The sequence below is a fragment of the Canis lupus genome, chromosome 4 (genome assembly GCF_048164855.1).
Source record: "Canis lupus baileyi chromosome 4, mCanLup2.hap1, whole genome shotgun sequence".
Classification (NCBI taxonomy): Eukaryota; Metazoa; Chordata; class Mammalia; order Carnivora; family Canidae; genus Canis; species Canis lupus.
Window position 1 is genome coordinate 78,712,601 of NC_132841.1, and position 14,239 is coordinate 78,726,839.

Genomic DNA, 14,239 nt, shown 5'->3' on the forward strand with positions numbered 1-14,239 from the left:
ATGGTGTTGAGTGAGGAGTTCCATGCTGTATGAACTTGTCTTTATCATCTTTGCTTTTAGATGAAAAGATAATTTATCTCTGAAAGATGGAGAAAGATAAATTTGCTTTAAGAGACAAATACATCCGTGTGCATTTAAATATAATGAAATTGCAAAACATAATAAACCGCTGTAATTCCTTTAGTCATATACAACAATGCGTATTCACTCTGGGGAAATGGCCTTGACTTTATTCTTTATTGTGATTTGATTCGATTTGGCTCCCTACCTAACAGCATTAGACTTCAAAATCTTAGAGGAGCACAAATGCATTATTGATTCAGATAAGAATTTAAGAAAATCATAAACTAATGCAAAAATATTAGGCAAAAATGAATCGTGTATAATAAGCCAGAGAATAACACAATAATTCTTAGCTACATAAGGAAGAAATTTAAATCAATTTACCATATGATATGACTAAATTCACTAAAATGATAGTAACTTGAATACATGAATTGACAGGCAACACAGGCAGTCACGTATATTTCTCTATGAATTCAAATTTAGAGAAAACTTTTCAGTTTCTGAAGGGAAAAAAAAAGCAATTAAAATGTTTAGCATTTATTTTCTCCTATAGCACCTGCTATTTTCCCAGAAACAGCCAGAACAGAGACAGAAAGGATACTGACAATAGAAAGTTGATAGTCAAAGTTCAGTGCAAGAATGTTTCAAGGAAGTGTGGTCCTAATTTGAATTAACATCTAATTAGTTCATTTAATTACTCTGTGCCAGAGTAATTGATTTTAGACTTAGAAACAGAAACACTTCTACTATGTGGGAGAAAAAAATCATTTTGTCCCTTTAAAGTTGGAAGTGAGACAATGGTTGCATCTAAAGAACGTGCAACATGACTGGGGTTTTATCTTTTATTGGAAATATTATTTCAACATGCCCCTCAATTATCACAACGTTAAATACTAGTGTAATTTAGACCTTGATTATAAACTGCTCACAGTACCGAAACAAAATTTTACATCATCTATTCAAAACAGTATCCTGCACAGATTCAGGAGGGCACATGATGTAATGAGAGCTCGGTGTTATACAAAACTGATCAATCACTGACCTCTACCTCTGAAACCAATAATACATTAGATGTTAATTAATTAAGTTGAAATAAAATTTTAAAAAAATAAAAATTAGAAAAAAATAACTTAGATACTAATTTTGATAGAAGCTTTCGGGTCATAACTACTCCCATGTTATTACTTTTATGAAATATATGTTTTATTCCTCTAGAGACTTTTTTTTTATTTTACATTACTTCCTCTTTGAAACTATAAGAGGAAGAAAAATCTTCCTTCTGCATTAGTCCTAACTTCTCCACGTCTATCGAATTAATGTCAGCTCCTATGAAGAATCATTCCTTTCCACCCTCATCTTGTCTGAAATTGCTTGATTTTAGAAGCGGGCACTTCATGTGTCATGAAGCACATGTTGGGGTGACTGAATTAGGGAACTCTTGGAACAGACAGCTTGAACTTTGGCAGTGCTGGGGGCTCCTCTTCAAACCTGGAGACCCACAGTGGGCATCCACTCAGTTGGCAAAGTCATGCAAATGCTGTCCTGTGTATAGTTTCTAGCATTGGCTTCTTATAGTACAGTAGAAAAATCGTTAATACCTATGGATACATACCAAATTTTAACTCATCACCTTATTTAAATACATAGGGAATATTTTCTTGCTAAAATAATCCCTCATTTTCAAAATATTATGCACTAAATCCCAGCATGTTTAATGTATGCTTTTAGAATAGATCCTTTGTCTATTATTCATCCCTGCATTTTACTTAGAGCAATGGCTGACTGTGAATTTAACTTTGTCCCACCAAAATCTTAAAAGTAGAAAAAATAAATAGAAATTACCATATTTCACTTAGCAATGCCACACAGTATTCCTTCCAGGCTGTTTGACATTTTATTTTCTATTGTGTAATTGTGTGTGTGTGTGTGTGTGTGTGTGTGTGTGTGTGTGTGTGAGAGAGAGAGAGATTCTTAAAGATATTGCCTTTTCAAAATATCTCTGTTCATTACCAGGTAATACAAGTTAGTTGTAAAAATTTGGAACTGTTCGAAAACTATTAACTCACATTAACTCACTAAATGTAATCATATATATATTCTTTATTATTATATTTTAGGATTACACAGTGATACTGAAATTAAAATGTTTAATATTTCCTACTGCATCATGAATATCCTCCTAATTCATGAAATATTTTTAAATAAGAACTTTAAGTGCTGTGTAGTATTTCAATATATGGATATAGCATGATTCACATAATCAATTCTATATTGGAAAATAAAATTGTTTCCATTCATACAGTCTGTAATTGTTATTATTGCAACTTTATTAATTTTATAATTCTTTTATATGATTGCAGAAAAATCAAATTGTATTTTTTATGTTTTTCATTACAGCTGAAAAACAATGTGCAATTTATCTGAAATTCTATTTCAGGTATTTTCTGTCCATTCAGCTTTGTACATTCCTTTTTCTGATCCTATCTTCCACCCTTCTCAATTTAAACCTTTGACTGTGCCCTCTGAACTTCTAGTCAGGTAGTTGCAAGATGATTTCTTCCTTCAACCTCTTTTCTGAAGATCCCTTTCATGCCTTTGCTATAACTAAAAGCTGACTCTCCCTCAATGATATTCCCTCTATAAAATACTCTTAATTATTTATTAAAAATCTTTTTAAAATAATAGTCTCAAGGTGGATGGGATCATTGTTCTGATTGCTTCCAAACTTTTCTCCCTTTCTTCCTAGAACTGCCTTCCTTATAGTAATTTTAACTGATCCCCAAATCACAGCTGCTCAATTTTTAATTTTAACATCTGTTTCATCGTCATGAACTCCAACAGCCCTGACATAATTCTTGGTGATTTCAAATACCATATAGTGTTTTATAGACATTTTATAGACGGTTTATATAGACATTTCCAATAATCTGAATAGCCAGGTACTTTATTTCCCTCTCTTTTAATGCATAGTCAAACGTGAAGAGAATGTGGAATTAGCTTTCTTATGTCCAAAACCCACCTCCACCTTGACATAGCTGTGTGTCATTGAGCAGACTTAACCTCTACATGTCCCAATCCCCTTATTTATATAGTAAATGCACCTAACTCATGGTGTTGTTGTGAGGCATGTGTCTGTGTGAATATATATGCATAGTCATAACACTAGTGATGCCTGATAGGTGAATTAATAAAAGTATTGCATTTAGTTAAAAATGTTTCACATTTTGCTGTCCCAACCAAATCACTTAAATCAATGGTCATAGTCAGCTGTTATTAACAATATTTTAATTCTCCATAATCCCAATGTTAAGAATCCAACTCTCCAACCACCAGAATGTTCCCTTTTCACTTATTGCCTAAAGTACTGACTCCCTAGTTCTGTCCCCATTGGGATGTGTAAGGCCTTGAGTCTATCACCTTGCTCTGTTTCTCACCTCTTCCATGACCTAACTTCTTAACCTACTCATTTTAATTTCTCAGTGTCAGCATTAAAATCAATATAGTGTTTGTTTCCTCTATTTTTTTTCTGCCTTTCTCAAGTCTTCTTCACCTGGAAAAAATTCAAACCTTAGTAAACACAACTTTCATTATTTTTTGCACTTGTATGCAGCTGAATATAGGTGGGGGAAAGATACAACCCTACTGCAGAATCTCATTCCAATCTCATGACCTTTAACATCAGAAACCTTTTTTTTTTTTTTGATTAATCATCTAATTCCTAAGTCCATTCATTCTCCTAATTCCTTAACTCAAACCCCAACCCACTCTTAAAGCATGTAACTCCACTACTACTGATTTTGACTTTCTCATCAGAGAATGTCAAAGCAATTAGGTAACTTTCCACAATTTCCTATTTCCAATTCCAAACAGCTATTTGTATCTGAGCACACAAACTCCTCTCTCTTTTCTGTAACCATGGCTAACCTCCATGCTCTATCTGTGGCCACCATTGCATTATGGTTACTAGGTCACAACTCGTCTCATCTATTCATGGTTATGTGCCAGTTATTTTCTTTGATTTCTTTTGTTTCACAATGTTGTCCTCATTGAATAAGCAGATATGCTATTATTTCTCCTATTAAAAGATATCTTGGCCAACCATCTTTTCCTCATTAATGATCTTTTTCTGTTTCTCTCTCCAGAAAAGAGTACTCTTGAGAGTGCTATCTTTACTCAATCTTTCCATTTTTCTCTACTCTACTTTCTGTCTCTTCAAACATTCTACTGAGGTGTTTTCCCACCTCTTGGCTGAAAATTCTTTTGTCATTCTTGAATATCTATTCTCTTACTGTATTCATCAGCAATATTTGACAGATTAGGGCTAATCTTTTTTCATTATTTTATTCATTTGCCTTTGGCTTAATTTTCTTTTCCTAATTTCACCTCTTAGTTTATATTATCCTCATCTGCCAAATTGTCAGAGTTGGAATCCCCTGTCACTCATAGCTTGGACTTTTCTTCCCTTCTTTAGTTATCTAATTCTCTAAATACTTTTAAAATGCTGATGGATTAAAAAAATGTGCATTCATCCTTGACCTCTCTCTGATCTCTAGATTCATATAGCCAACTTTCTTCTTAACAGTTTATTTAAGTATATAATAGCTACATCATTTATAGTGTTTTCAAAATGGAACTCCTACTATTTCTTCTCTGAAACTACTTATTCCTCAGAATTTACCCCCTCAGTACATGGCTATTTAATTATAGAAGTGGCCCAGGTCATAAATCTGTAGAATTATTTCTGACTCTGCTTTTTCTGTTTCACCCCATATTTACCTTCAAAAATATCTACATGTTTACAACATTTCTTACCTACAACAATACAACCCAAATCTAAACCATCATTATTCTCTGGATTATTGTAAGAGAAGTGTAATGGATCATCTTGTCTCCAGGGTACTCTCAACATGATAGCCAGAATGATCTTTTTAATTCTACAATCAGACCCTTTGTTAAAAACTGTCCAATGGCTGGCACCTCACTCTTATAATTTATAGTGATAAAAGCCAATATAAATTCATCCTCAAATGTGCTGCAAAATATAATCTTGCAACACACTAACTCTGGTCTCATCTGTAATTATTATCTCTTATTTGTGTCGTTTTCCTGATAAATTGTAGAACTGACTTCACCTGACATGTATTAAATAATCAGGACTATAGCATCTAACACTATGCTATCATTAAATATATGTATTTAAATATATACAAATATAGATAAAATCCTTATTTATAAATGGCCTATTTTCGTGTTTTTAACACAGTTTTGTAAAATATGCACTGGATAGTTTTCTCCATTATTTCTTATAGGAATGAAATTGAATTATTCTGAATTTGCTATTGGTATTTAGAATGTAGTTGAAAGAGATATGACGTCACTGTATGCAACTGGGTCATATACGGGAATGTCATTCTTCATTCGGTGATTATGTGAAAGATCTGGGGACATAGTGTATGAGCGCTTCTTCAACATCTCTTGCTTGTGAATCTGAGTTGAGCCATTTCTTTCTGATTTCTGTGCATTAGGATTGTCTGTTTGTAATACTACACTGTGCAGGCACATCATTTTATGTCACACTGCACTGATTCTTTGGAGACTCTTACCTATAAACAGTTGCCCTACATCAACATTCCCCTCAGACTATGGGCAGGAGGAGACTGCTAGCATCCACTCTTATACATATTTCACTGGTTTCATTTTTAATTCAAGTACTCTCTTTTTATTATAGCATGACATTGGAGTTTTTAAAAAATCACTATGCTATGAATAATTGCATAGTAAAATCACAACGTTTATAGGAGGAGAAAGGGATTGAAGTCACAACACTCAAAATTTCCTCAGTGATACATAAAATGAAAGATAATAGCCATTTTACATGTTAAATCATTAAAATATACATATATTTCGTAATGAATATGACACTCGATCCTGATAAATCTGAAGTTGGCTTTGAAAATGGTTATAAGAGGGATTATAGTTTATGACTTATTATGAAGTTGTGAAAGGGAGGTTATCTGATTTGGACCAAAAGTTAAAATAACAAATGAGGATGAGTGAACTCATAACATATGCAGTGAACTGTAGATGCTGATAGGTGTTTGAGGTATACACGTGTGTATTTTATGTGCTCTTACATGGCTCTGTTTAGTTGGGTTCAACTTCCTGTGTTCACCTGATGTTCCTTGCAGACAAAACTTCACAAAAGCAAACTCAAAATTCAAATTTTGTTTGTATTGTTCTTTAAAATATCAGTTGCTTTGGGGGATCCCTGGTGGCTCAGTGATTTGGTGCCTGCCTTCGGCCCAGGGTATGATCCTGGAGTCCTGGGATCTAGTCCCACATCGGGCTCCCTGCGTGGAGCCAGCTTCTCCCTCTGCCTCTCTCTCTCTCTCTGTCATGAATAAATAAATAAAATCTTTAACAAATAAAACAATGTATTTGATTGAAAAATTGTTCATGAAACCAACTGCTGTCTGGTATCTTAGTAAACATTTAAGTTGTTTACTACAGGATATGCTGGGGTTTAGAGCACAGAGTGAAATTAACGTTAAGAAAACAAACTCACTAAAAAAAAAAAAAAAAAAAAGAAAACAAACTCACTGGTAGAAATTGTTAAAAAAAATAATTAGGCAGTAAGAAATAATGCAGCAAAGATACATGGATAGGCAACAAATCCTATGAAGAATTTGCCTCTGGAATATATAGTGATCTTCTAAAGATCAGAGAGTACCAACTTCCAGTTTTAAGATGAATAAGTTCTGCGAATCTAATTTACAGCACAGTGATTATAATAAATAATATTATATTATCTACTTGAAAGTTGCTAAGAAAGTAGATATTAAATGCTCTCACCATGAAAAAAGAAATGGTAAGTATGTGATGTGATACAGATATTAGTGAAAGCTATGGTGGTAATCACTTTGCAATTGAAAATAAATCAACACATTGCATGCCTTAAATTTATGCAATGTTATATATGTTATATCTCAATAAAGCCAGAAAAAAAGAAATATAAATAAAAAATATTCTTGAGTGCCCGTCCAAAAAGATATGTCTTGTATATCATAAAAAATAATAATAAAGAACAGAGAATTAAGGCAAATAAAGAAAGGCAGTAGCACAGATTAAGAAGTAGGCTTCATCCAGAAAATGCATCTATAGCTCTCAATTGCTAAGCCAATAGCTCCGTAGTTGGGATGATCTCCAATCCAGAGGGTAAAGGATGGACGGATATAAGGAAGAACAGTAAGAAAGCATGGAGGTATGTCCATTCATCCTATATGAGACATTAGTCAAGATCTCTAGTAAGGGGAACATCAGAGTCATTTAATAAAGTTATTAAAAGAGTTCATATGTATGTGTGTGTGTGTGTATATATGTATATACTAGTCATTTAATAAAGTTATTATAAGAGTTCATATGTATGTGTGTATACATATATATATATATATATATATATATATACTTACATATATGAACTAAATGACTCTGATGTTCCCCTTACTAGAGATCTTGACTAATGTCTCATATAGGATGAATGGACATACCTCTATGCTTTCTTACTGTTCTTCCTTATGTCCGTCCATCCTTTACCCTCTGGATTGGGTACACACACACTATATATATACACACACTATACATAGTTTTAAGAAAGGGTATTCAACTAGGTTAGATACTTGGAATTGGATCTGGGTGGTTCAGCGGTTGAGTATCTGCATTTGGCTGAGGTCGTGATCCCGGGATCCTGGGATGAGTCCTATATCAGGCTCTCTGCAGAGAGCCTGCTTCTCCCTCTGCCTATGCTTCTGCCTCTCTCTGTGTGTCTTTCATGAACAAAAACAAAACAAAAAATCTTTAAAACAACAGCAACAACAATAACAACAAAAAATAAAGATGCTTGGGGTTAAAAACTGAAACACACACATACAAATTTTTCTCTTCCATGATACATACTCAATATGCATCATTGGGAGCTCTTGTGCTCAAAGTCCTTAGGAGTAGACAATGCCAGAGACTGAGATAATCTTGTGATCTATCTGGATCATGTGACCTCATTGTTAGTGGTTCAGTGGGAAGAGGGCACTGATGGAAAAAAATCAGGGTTTGCGCCTGGATATGAAAATCACTACTTACATCCAAGTCAATTGGCTAAAACCAATATGACACGCCTTTCCTCAATTAAAGAGAGAGAGGAAATAAATATGATATTACCAGAGACAAAAAAAAAAAATGTCAGATATGACTGAGCTCTAGAAGTCTTGCTATCTTTACCTAAACAGATGGGAGAGGATCTCAGGAAAACACAAGAACTCATTTATCAACACCAGCAAAATCTAGGGCTTACTCAGATATAAGGGTAAGAGACATGCTTTCAAACCATCAGGGAACATATTCATTCATCTGTTCATTCCAGCCCTCATTTTCTAAGGATAAACAAGCTTTGTCAACTAACATGGGCCTGAAAAGACACACAGTTATGTGAGACACAGAAATAATCGGGTTCATCTCTTGTAATCCGCACCAGGTTAAGAGCATAGCAGTTGCATGAGTGTTGGAGCACATGCTTTTTCCCATGGAACATTAGCTTTTACTGGAATTTAGGGTTTTTATAGATGGCCATATTAGACCTTACAGTTTCAACTTATTTTTTTACCAAGTATTGATGAATATATGTTCAACATTTTATAATACAGACAGAAAGGAATTTCTTTTTAAACATTTTTGTATAAGGTACTTGCCCTTGGGTTAATAGTCACAAAGATAATTCAAAAACACTTTTAGAAGTCCATTTGCAGCTAAACAGATATATTCACATGAAAATAATTAATTTGAAAAGCTTTATTTATATTTTTAGTTATCTACTTCCATACTTCTGACAAGTAACCAACCAAGGGCTCATAAAATAATATTCCACGTGTTTTTCTTTTTATATTAGTCTCATGATTTACATATTGCATTATGGTTTTTTGAGTAAATTAAAGTAATAAACTCTATTTCCTGCCAAGAACTGCTTCCTTTCTTCTACTATATGCTTCAGTAGCTTATTCAAGTAAAGTTTACGACTAATTAGAAAAGCCACATGCATTTGGAATTAATATTGTCAGTTTGTGTTAGTATATATTTAAATCTTGATCAGGTTATGTGGTTAATATTGCAAGGCAGTCTAGTTGAAGTTGAGCATATGTTTTGATCTCTGCACCATGAAATGAATAAATGGGGTTTTCTTTAGAATTAAATCATCATGCATAATAAATATTCACATGCTATTTAAAATACATTTTAATATATGAAAGTATTAAATATTAAAAGGTACATTAAATGATACCTTAGATAGGATAGTGATGCTATAAAATTAGATAATGACAGCATAGAACTAATCATTTTCAGTGATATTTGAGTAGTTTAAAGGCTGACGTAAAATAAATCTAAATGGGTGTCACATGAAACAAGCCGTCTTATTTATCTATTGGAAAACTAAATAGGTCATAGCATCTATAAGATTGCAGTGGTTTTCTGAAAAATTGAACTCAATATTTATGTCACTCAATTTTATCTACGGATTCCCTGCTTGTGCCTAAGACAGAGGTAAGCATTATCTGTATAATCAAAGTATATCAGCCCCTCACACACTCAGAAACATTTGCAAATCTAGTTGGAGAAGAAATTAAATAAGAAGTGGATGGAACATGGGTCCATTGACATTTTGACTTGACAAGCCATTAAGAAATATGAGCTAAAGTATTAAAGAGAAAAAGAGAACTTACTGTTTATGTATCTATCCATCTATACCCAGAAAGAACAATAGATGGTAATTTAGGCAAACCCATTAGCCAGGGAATTCAAACTCTGAATGACTTTTATATTTCTATGGAAATTTCGCCACTGGAGAATGAATGAGTTGCAATCTCACTCACTTGACTGTAATAAGTGGGAGTAAAGTCTCCTTTTGTAAAGCCCAGTCTATCTCTTTGTTTTGTTTCAAAATCTTCTAGTTGACTTCAGAATGTGTGCCTTTATCTTCGCATCTTCTCTACCCACAACCAATGTGGTATCAAAATTCTGAAGCACAGGCATTTGATGTCATCAGATATTTTTACTACCAGTATTGCTACAATTTTCCCGATGTAAACATTCAATAAATGTTGGTTACATGCACATGTAAGCCATGAAATAAATAGGTTGCCTCTTTTTAATTTAAAATATTTTTTAATTATTTAGTTTGATTAGTATATATCTTGTATGAATGATCCATATATATGTACACATTGCATTCACACATATACATACATTCTTTGGGATTAAGTTACATTTAATTATACCTGAATTGAGTGTGTTTGGTTTTCCTCATTTGTTGCAATATGATGTTTGTATGGAATTTAGAAATCTCACTCATCATAAAATGTTTAGTGACCTATCGATTTTTTTGACCTATTGATTTTAATTTGGGGTAACTTTGGATGCAATGCACATGATCAACATATATAGCAAAGCTTTTATTATTCTCTCTCAGACCCATGGATCTACTACAGAGAAAATGCTATTTGCAACATGTATAACTTACTCATAGCACTTTTTTTCCTTGATAAAAAGGTAAGAAAAATGAACAATCCCTGTCTTGTGGTTTTGAAAGGGTATCTGCAGCACTTAAGTATCTTTATGAACAATTCAAGTACAACTGCACTTCAAAATTAATGAGCCAAGAAAATGAGTCTTGGTTAGTTTTCCACTCTTTGGCTTCTAATAATATACTTGTTCCTATAGTTAACATTAAAAGCACTACATGAAGTTCATATGAAATATAGCATTGCTGTTGATCTATTCAAAGCTGACTAAAATCTGGTGGTAATCTTGCTTTGGTCTGTGTAGTTGCCTACAAGAAAAACAAAACATACCTTTAAAAATAAATAAGTCTGGAAGCTGCAAATCACAAGAAAGATTTGGAAACAAGTGAGAAGATAAGGTATACTTTCAGGAACATGAGCTGGATGATGTGTAAAGCTATTTCAGCACTCCAGCTATTTTTAAAACTAAGCATATGACACAGTCCAGTCCTTCTAGTACCGGGAGAAGCACAAGGTATGCAGTTGGAATTCTGGAGACTTTACGAGGATATTTATCTTGGAATTGACACTCCGTTGCTTTTATCTGTCAGATATTTTGAACTGAAACACACACCCCAGAGGAGCAGGCTATGCCTTTCTGCCACTGCGTCCTGTAATATTGCTATGACACAAGTAATGTCACGAGCAGAAGAGAACAGTGATGCAAAATGCACAAATGAAGTAGAGTTGAAGAAAATCACCTCTCCTCAGAGAAGAGAAGTCATTAAAAGGCGTTGGTTCTTGGCAAATTGAACTCCAATAAATTTAAAAAAAAATAAATAAATAAAAGGCGTTGTTTCTGAACCTGGACATCAGTGTCTACATACTCCAAAAGGAGCTTGTACACTCTGACAGTTGTAAACAAAGGCATTGGTTTTCCCTGAAAAATACAACATGCGTGTGTATAACCTGTAGAAGTAGCACTGAAATTATAAATTGTTTCAGCTAAATATTGATAAATACAAATACGCCAGCCAACTGAAATCTCAACACTGCACTGCTTTGGGTTGTCTGAGTATCAAAGAAACTAGGGCAATAAACTTTTTTTTTTCTTTTTTAAAAATAAGAGCAGGCCCATCTAGTGCTTTCACTTTATCATCAGACGACATACAACTCTTACCACTATAGTCTATTTGCTCAGGATTCTCCAAGGTAAAAACAAAACAAAACTTGATATAAATTGTTTTGAGAAAAGCTGTAATGCTCAAAATTATTGTAATGCATCCTATTCTCGAGATGATATTTCAATAACAAGACTTACCATTGCCTCATGTCAACAGATTAAATTGGTGCTTTTATTTATCATGAAGGACTGCAGAGAGAGATTATTTTCAAGTTAAGGGAATAGGTTTGGCTCTCTCAACCTCTATAAATACCTAATCTGTACAGGCACTCAGACAACTGTCTTATTGAATATCCCAGAGCACTCTCTAATTATCCAGCCTTGATTTTCCGTAATGAATGAGACTTCCCCTGATCATTTAACTAATTAATACTTAATAGCTAATAACTGTGAATATGATGCTATAAAACATGCATTCTTTATATTTGCTAAATTTTTGTTCACAAATAAATATATAAATGATGTAGAATAGTGGTTAAAAGCACAAAGTTTCATTTCTAACAAGGATTTAAGTTAAGATTTTTTAACATATGAAGTGGGCAACCTCATGCCCCACTGAACCCGTTTTTCATCTGTAAATCAAAGAGAATTTCAATAGTTAAGATATGTAAAGAGTACAGTACAGTCACTGATAGGTTGTACATAATCAAAATATATTAGATTTGCAAATGGGAAGGAGAATAGCACAGTGATGATAGGATTAGATATTGGAATTAAATAACCCAGACAACACTCATAGTATATAACAAACTTTCTGAGCTTCTATTTGCTCATATTTAAAATGACACCATCCTACCTCAAATATTCATGGTGAGGTATAAATAAGGTAATTTGTGTAAATTGTAGCTTTTAAATTTGCATAATGCTTAGACAAGGACCTTAACTGGTATAAACAGTACAGGTTACCTACTGGTTATGAAATTTTCATATTTATTTTTTCATTTTTAATTATAGAGATTACCTACTATTTGATATTATCAATTTGCAATTTAATATTAATTTTCCTTATCCTTATAATACAGGAAACTCTCAGCATAATTAAATAATACAGGATTAAATATAGGGGATTTAGAAGTTGTAAGATATGAGTGGGATGGTACTGTCCCTCCACCCACTGTTTTAGTCTTAGTTCAAATACCTGAAACTTTCTGTGATTTGTGCCTATACCCAAACCCCTTGCTAAATATCCTAGCTTTATTTACTTTCATCATTAAAAGCATACCAATTGGATACTTTTTTCTAAAAGCCAATTCAACATTCTCGTCATAGTTTTTTTTTTTAATTTCTAAACGCATAACCATCATTATTCAGTACCTTTACTATGCGTATCTAGAATGACCTCAGAATATTTTCCTTTTTTTTAAAGATTTTATTTCTTTATAGAGAGATAGAGAGCATGCACAAGCAGGGGGAGCGGCAGGCAGAGAGAGAGGGAGAAGCAGGCTCCCCATTGAGCAGAAAGCATGACAATGTGGGGCTCCATCCCAGGACCCCAGGACCATGACCCCAGCCAAGGGCAGATGCATAACTAACTGAGCCACCCAGGAGCCCCAGCACATTTTCTTTTGCATTTGTTGAGGTAATAAGACAAAATAGCAATGTCTTACTCAAATTAGAAGTGCATTTCATTTTCATTTCCTGAGTGTTAACAATTTCTGATTGTCGTTAGTGCTGTGGAGGACCAAAGCTCTATGTGGTTGCTTTCGTCATCCTCAAATGGTAACTTGGCTTTTGTGTTAAAAATTACCCCTTGAACTTCCACTAATAAGTCCGCAATCTAGTCTGCATGATCTGGAAAGTGCATACAGCACTTCTGCTCCTACTTCCTTGCTGGGGACCTAGTTGCAAGGTGACATCCAGCTATGTGGGAACCTAGGAAATTTGTTTGACCCACATGGACACGTACTCAACTAAAATGTTTATTGTAAAAGAAGACATGACCGGATATTGTGGGGGAGAGAACCAGCTCATTCTGCCTCAACCATTTTCTTTTATGATTTTCTAGGTAGAGGTGCAATTAGGTTTGTCTTCACTTGTGTAATAATGCAGTTCTGAAGATTCCGTAGCGATTTCTATTTCCTGCACTGCAGTATTGAAGCTCTTTGCTTCCTGCTCACTTCGGCAGCACATGTACTAAAATTGGAACAATACAGAGATTAGCAAGGCCCCTGAGCAAGAATGGCATATAAAACTCTTTGGTTCAACTAATACCACTCTAACATCACTGGTGACCGTTTCACTCTATACTCCTATACCAACCACCCTGAATTCTTGCAAGGTTGCACAACCCTGAATGTCTTTACCATACTTAGAGTTTATGGCTAGTCAAGGTCTAGATGGATGTCAAAATCTTTCATTTCTCAACAATGCCTTCATTTTAATATAACTAACACTACTCATTATATGGTCCATCTCGTTCCATAAAGGCATTGGCTTTCCTTTACTCTTT

The 14,239-nt window shown here is 33.9% G+C and overlaps 1 non-coding gene across 1 annotated transcript; it reads left to right on the forward strand.

Moving 5' to 3' along the window:
- The first annotated feature begins 13,899 nt into the window (after positions 1-13,899).
- On the forward strand, positions 13,900-14,003 carry LOC140632788 (U6 spliceosomal RNA). The gene has a single exon (XR_012030476.1). It is a non-coding gene; the product is annotated as a U6 spliceosomal RNA (small nuclear RNA).
- Positions 14,004-14,239: the final 236 nt, after the last annotated feature.